This window comes from Pestalotiopsis fici (assembly GCF_000516985.1).
Source record: "Pestalotiopsis fici W106-1 unplaced genomic scaffold PFICI_Scf_2, whole genome shotgun sequence".
NCBI lineage: Eukaryota > Fungi > Ascomycota > Sordariomycetes > Amphisphaeriales > Sporocadaceae > Pestalotiopsis > Pestalotiopsis fici.
This window is the reverse complement of record NW_006917092.1, coordinates 5,642,865-5,649,840: the sequence shown is the minus strand read 5'-3', so window position 1 is coordinate 5,649,840 and position 6,976 is coordinate 5,642,865.

Sequence of the window (6,976 nt, the reverse complement as noted above, 5' to 3'; positions counted from 1 at the left end):
GACGGCGACAGGGCTGGTTTCAGTCGACGTATGTAAAGCAGCTGGGGTACCTGTGCAGTCTACAGAGGCTGTTGCACGATCCGTGCTTGTCTTGATGGCTGATGCTGGGCGAAACCAGCAACTGATATACTCTGCCTCGGGTATCTATACTGAGATTGAGAGTGACCTGCTCAAGGCTGCTGACAGCATAAGACCAAAACAGACTTCCGAGGAGGAAGACTTGCACCAGCTAGTAAAGGCTAGTAAAACGACTAATAGTGTCCATGATTGAACGGCCACGATAACTAGCATGAAACTCAAACTTTCATCTTTCCCTTTCTTAGTTCTATATGCGATACCGTTATTTTCAGATGTATCCGTGCACTTGATTGCTTTCGTACGTAAAGATTTGTCGTTAAATTACAATTTCCCAATGCTAGTAACCATGGTAGTCTTGAAATCCTCTGGCTCCCGACCAAGTAGATCTTTGAGCAGTCTTGACACGTGAGCTCCCTCCCCGAGCCGGGAGGCTTCGAATGCCGTGGTCCAGGAGAGCGACAAGTCAACTCCCTTGGAGGTGAAGTTGGGCACCACTCTTGGATCGGCTGCGAACTCCTCCGGTGACACCTTCTTGATCGACATTGGCTTCCTGGTGATCTCATTCGAGGTTTGCACTGTCTCTGCCAATGTGAGCGTCTTTTGGCCTGACAAGATGACTGTCTGCTTGCGTAAATCGAAGCTGGTCGGATTTCTAGCGAAGCGCGCTAGAATTTCTGCGGTGCCCTCGCCCAATGCCTCTCGCTTCACCCAAGCAATCCCAGGGCCGGATCCATCATGGGGTACGCGGATTTCGCTCGTGGGGGTTTCCAAGTCCAGGAATGTAGTGTAAAGCGGCCAAGACTCCGAGTAGAGGCCCTCGCGAAAAATCGTGTAACCGAATCCGTCAAGTCGAGCAGCACATTGGCCCAGGTACTGCTCCATTGCGAGGCGGGGCTTCATAACGTACCTACGCAACGCTTTCCTTGCTTTATGGAGAGCCAGCGAAGCCTAGGGAACCGTAGAAGATGTATCGAACGCCGTTCCGAATCGCGCAGTCGATGGCCATTCGATGACGTTAATGAAAGGAATAATCTTAGTTCGTCTCGAGGCTTAGAGACAAAAAGACCTTAAGAAGGTAAATACCTTTACACGGTATTCATACTCGACTGACGCGTATGATATTAGGAACAGGACGTTAACGCCTTCAAAAGCATGTTCCAATGCCCCATCATCATGATAGTCTGCCTTCCGAAGTGCGATACCGTCATCGGCCAAGCACTGTAGCTTCTGGGGGCTTCTTGCAATAAGCATGAGGTTCTTTTCGGGAATTGTTAGGATTCTATGCTTGGTAGTACTACCCTTGATGCCTCCAGCGGCAGGAAAAAATGCCAAATTTTAGATCGGACATGACTATAACGTGTAACGATGGTGCCCTCCCGGACCACGTTACTGGCTGTCACCACTATATAACCGGCCCGTTAATACGTAGGTTAGCTTAGTCAGTCAACTTTCAACTTTGACATCAACTCCCCATATACTGCCGCACCTCACCTGTATAGTCACCTTCTCGCCCGTGTACCGTCACTTGTTCACTTTGTTACTTTGTGCTGTTACAGTTTTAAAATCATTACCGGATTTTTCCCATTAATAGCTATCGTACGATAATAAAGCGAAAAATCGGGCAAGTAAAAAGGCAAAAATAAATTAATATTTAAAGATGAAATGCGTACGAGCTGCAATTAGGATTCTCGCTTTGTGAATTGGTGGTGCGGGGGGTTAAAGGTCGGATTGCACTAATGGTGCACCATAATCTTAATAGGGAAATCGGTGCTTTACTGTGATGGCTAGGTAGCTTCGTCTTGCGGCTTGCCTGGTGGCTGGTAGCCACGACGCGTTGGTGGGTAACCTTCGGGTGGACTTACAGGGGTCTTTTACCGCGTACAACCGTACCTTCACCACAAAAGTTGCCTTTTTCAGGTCACTGTTTGCGAGGAATGGCGAGGCTGTAGACCCCTGATGAACCGTTGATTGAGGTCTGTAGGCATCTCAGCTCTGCTGCATGTCATCATATGTCAGGAGCTCCTGGAGGCTAACTCCATTGCAGCATTTACGTGGGCAGGTCAGCAGTGAAATTTATGCCCTACGAGTGCCCCGGTGCCACCAATGGTAGGCCATGGAGATTGGGATGCATTCACTATCACGCAACCTACTGCGCTCTTCATTTGCCTTTTCTGCCAACTTCTGCAGCTCCGATGGTGCCCTACTTTCCTTGTCCAATAGAACTTCACAGTTCCCCCTCTACGCCACAGCAGTGCCGTATGATCACAATCAGGGTATTTATTCGGGTATTGAAAGTGTACTAGCGTCATGCACGTATCAAGCTGACAAGACCGAATAATATCCCACGAGGCTCTGTCAAAGAGGGGATTGCGATGTCACTTTCACTCCTTCTGGTCTCTCTCAACCATCTTCTGCGCATAATTTTGCATGATGGATGCCCCGAGACTGGAAGACGGAAAGCCAAAGCTATTGCAGAAGTTCTGGACAGAGTCCAATTCACTCACTGATCAACATGTCCTGGAACACATCAAGCATCTGAATACGCAGAAGGTGTCCCAGCAATCCAGTGCTGACGACGATCATGGCACATGGGAATCACCACCAAATCCACTGTGCAGCTCGTCATTCGGTGACAATGGTATGACAGCAACTGTCAATGCATATGGGTTGCTGATGCAGTTTGGAAACTATTTGGGCATGGGAAGCTCGGGCTTATTCACTGCCGACCACGAATTCGTGGAAGAGCCTTATTTTGTCACCAGTCGAGCATATGATCTGGATGCTATGACAAAAGCACCTTCACTCGGCCATGAAAGTTATGGGCTATCTCTAAGCGGAAGCGGGCTCAGCTTGAAACCAGAACAACGGCCGAAACTGAGTTGGAAGCAGTGGAGGTGGCCGTGCTATAAATATGACACTGAACAATTCAACAACTCCAGCAGTAGCTTGACCGTCGACTGGATGGTTCATGAGAAGACTCTACTGCAAAGATGCATCTTGGAAACCAGCTCCAAAGAGGACTCAGAAATCGCAATACAATTCTTGAAAAGCTTGCGAATCCGGGATCTCGATCACATGGGATTCAATTACGATAAAAGTTTCAACAGGAAGGGAAACACCCCCTTGGAAAGTGGACCAGGTCCAGGCAGATGCACTTGGATATGGCGAGCTCCATACATACCATCAGAGATTGAGCAAAAGGTAGCCGAGACAAAAGACCTTAAACAGGCAAAATCAGCGAATGAAGGATACAAAGAGCCAGAACAGAAATCAGTGGCAAACGACATAGAGGAAGTACCTTCCAACCCTCGGCGACAGCCGGTAGAAACACGTTTAGGTTACTTTCAGCAGGAAGGAGTGCAACCACCAAAGATTTCGATCACAGAAGCTACCGAGAAACAGAACCAGGATATCTCGGCTGATGAGCATGGGGAAAATCTCGAGAAAGTTACGAATGAAGCTCACGTAGTGGTTGTGATCGCTGCAGTGTTTGTCAACGGTGTACCCAAGCAATTTGAAACGGAGCAGGACTGGTCTTCGCCTCAGATTTGGAAGGAAGAATTGCCGAAAGGATCTCCTGATGCTACAAGCGCAACGAAGAAACTAGAGATCATCACAGCTTACCGAATGCTCATACGTCCTCTAGCTGACGTGAATTGGAAAGATCTTGTCATCAAAGCAGAAGAGACTGATTTTGGCAGCTTCACCAAAAAGGATCCACTACGCCCAGAATATTTGCCTTCTATTAGTGGCCACATTCAGATACCACAGACCCTCTCCACCCACATGGACTACGAAGCAAAGCTACATAAAGATCGAAATGGGTTGAAGAGACCCAACGATACATTGAGACATTCAGCGCCACACTCCACGATGAGTCCGAGTCAAGTTAAGCACCTGTTCGCAATACCGCAGCCAAACTCTTCACCATCTGACCATATCAAATATGCGATATGGAGGAATCTGGAACACATCCTCTCAGTTTGTTCCATTCCTGTCGGTTCGAGGAGAGACGATGGAATACAGCCTATCGCAATTACATGTGGGGATATGTCAATGCATCGCATTTGTACTTCAGCCAGCTTGTAAGTCTCGTGGAAAAGCCCATAAAGCAATCCCCTAATCATCCCGTGTCGCAAGTTTTGCCATGCAGTTCCTCATAGAGTTGTCAAAACGCCTAGATAACTCGGATGACAAGCCCGATGGCGTCAAAAGTCTCCAGGAACGGATCAAAAAGGTCTGCATAGGTCACATCCACTGGCTATTGTCTACCGAAAAGTTAAAGTCCGGTGATTTTGCGGCCAACTATTGGGTGACTGGCAAGATATATCCCAATGAAGCTGAAAGCGGGTCATGGCAGGCCTCAGAAGGGGTGGTCAATACTCCATTTCAAATCCTGAAGGCAGCTGAAGTGGCAAGCTTCTACTCCGGGGACGAGACGGCACAAAGCCTCTGCGAAAGCCTCTTGAGGCGCGTTCGCGATCCATGGCTCGAAAGACTGCACGATATGGACCAGCGTATCAAGTTTGCGTGGCCGCATTCTGTAGAAGAAGGCATTAACATATTCCGATTGGATGATCATGTGTGGATCTGGAGAGCTTTCAAGGCTCTCCACGATCTGAATCTCTGGGAGAGATGGAACCATAGCTCAGATAAAAGGGGGTCATCTATTACGGATATGCAGCGAGAAACCTTGCAAAGATTCACCATGAAAAATGACGATTCCGGGAAGCGAATGTTAGCTGGTATGTTTGCATCTGTTCCATTTCTGTTATCCAGTGCTTCAAGTATTACGACAGGCTGACGTATTGTATCTCGCAGTCACCCGTTCCGTCCGAGAGCACCGTTTCCTTTTCCACGCTCGAGATACTGCACTTTTCTACGGACTCGAATTTTTCAAGCAAAGCACGTCCTCCCGCGAGTTGTGGGAAAACACGATCCAGGCGCAGGCTCAGCACGAGGACAACCAAGAAATGACATGGGATAACGCTATCCGATATGCTTTAACCATTGTCATGGGTTTGCACGACTCTAGAGTCAACTCGTCCAAAAGTGCTCCAGAACACGTGCAAGTCGCTGTACAAAGCTTGCTTGGAATTACTAGCCCCAATGGCTTTTTTCCAGGCCAGCTGAGAGAAAGTGCGGACGGGAAACCAGTGCCGGCGCTGTTTGATGAAGAGGCATACCGAGACTTCTATTTCCACGCTCACTTCGAGATATCATATGTACTCCTGCTCCATTTCGATTCTATTTGTCGGCTGTGTATTGAGAGAACTCCCCAGCGAAAGGAAGACAGCACTCAACAAGACTTAAGCCCCAAAGAACTGTCGCGACTGGGTCACAATGTGGAGAGTCAGTTGGAGAAGATCTCCAGTGATCTGGCAAACTTGGCTGAGAGGATGTCCGCACAACAGGAGCACAATATTAGTAACGAGAAACACGACAAGAAAACTGGAATAGCCATGAAAAAGCTTTTTCCATTTGGAAGCTTGATAGACTCCAGCAAAATCGTGGAAATTGACGATGAGTGGCTATTCAGCTATCCGGCTTTTCTTCAAAAACCGCAGTCAGAACTGCCTGATTTCAACGGGATCCGCACCATGATCAAGAAAGCAAGAGGAATGGTCAGTGGAGATTTGGTCTCTCAACAGATGGAAATATATGCCGATGGCGGCAAACCTTTCGGGACCGCAGAGCCTACACGCTGGACTGTGGCTGTCATGGATGTACCCAAGCAAAAACATGTTGGCAAGATGAAAAACAGGCAACGCGATTTCTTTCCTACAGTGCTTTCCGAGAAAGAATCTCTCTGGGGCCTTCTCAGACGACAACGCAAGGCAGAAGAGGCTAAAAAGCGCTTGATTTGGTTTCGTGAACCAGATGCTGAGACTGCTGTAATCTGCTACTTGGCCACGCCACCCGCCCACCAAGCATCTACATCTCTATTTTTTGATCGCCATTCGAAACGAGAAACCCATTTCTCTGATGAGACGAGTAAGGTACACAATGAATGGAAAACGGAACTCATTTTCAGCTTCTATGTTCTCTCCAGCAACGGCAGCAGTAAATCTCCTCAAGCCACCAGCGCATCTTCGTCTACCAAAAACTTCCCCACGGTCCAAGAGAGAATACCGATACGCTCTTGCCGAGGGTTTCGCTTTGAGGGGGATATATTTGACCGTTACTGGACCTGTTGTTACATCGATTCGGAAGGTGATCAGCCAGATCTAGAGCCGAAAAGTGACCCATTATTGCTTGATTCTGACGATGCAGCGTGGAGACAGTACCGTGAAATTCTTCTCGCCCTGCAGCACGAAAGAGACTGGAGACAACGCAAGGTTTTGGAATTGCTCTTTTTGGGGCGAATGATGAATACCACTGTTCAAAACACAAAACTAGTAATCGACGGGCTCAAAGCCGAGTTAGATCGCGCCACAGAGTCTTACGACCAGTTGAGCAGTGAAAGGTATCTGGCAGATACACATATTCGCTTGCAAGGACTCCGAAACCTTCTCGAGTCGATAGACACAAGTCTATCCAACATAATTGATGCAATGAAACTGTGGGATGCTAGGGAAAGGGACCGCGCTCAGCAACCACGATGGACTCGAAATGACGAACGGAAATATCGCGAAAGCATCAATAACCTCCGAGGATCTATTGAAAGGAAAACCGCGGATTTGAAGGGCTTGCAGCTCGACGCCAGGGCCCTGAAGGAGAAATTCATCTTTACTCTAACAACGAACATCGCTAAAATTAGCGAGAATCGCAGCACAAGCAAAGAGGAGAACTTACGACTATTCACTTATGTGACCGTTGTATTTCTCCCATTGGGATTTGCGGCAAGCATTTTCAGCATGGCGGGCACACCAGACACCCCTCTTCTGGTCGATATGAT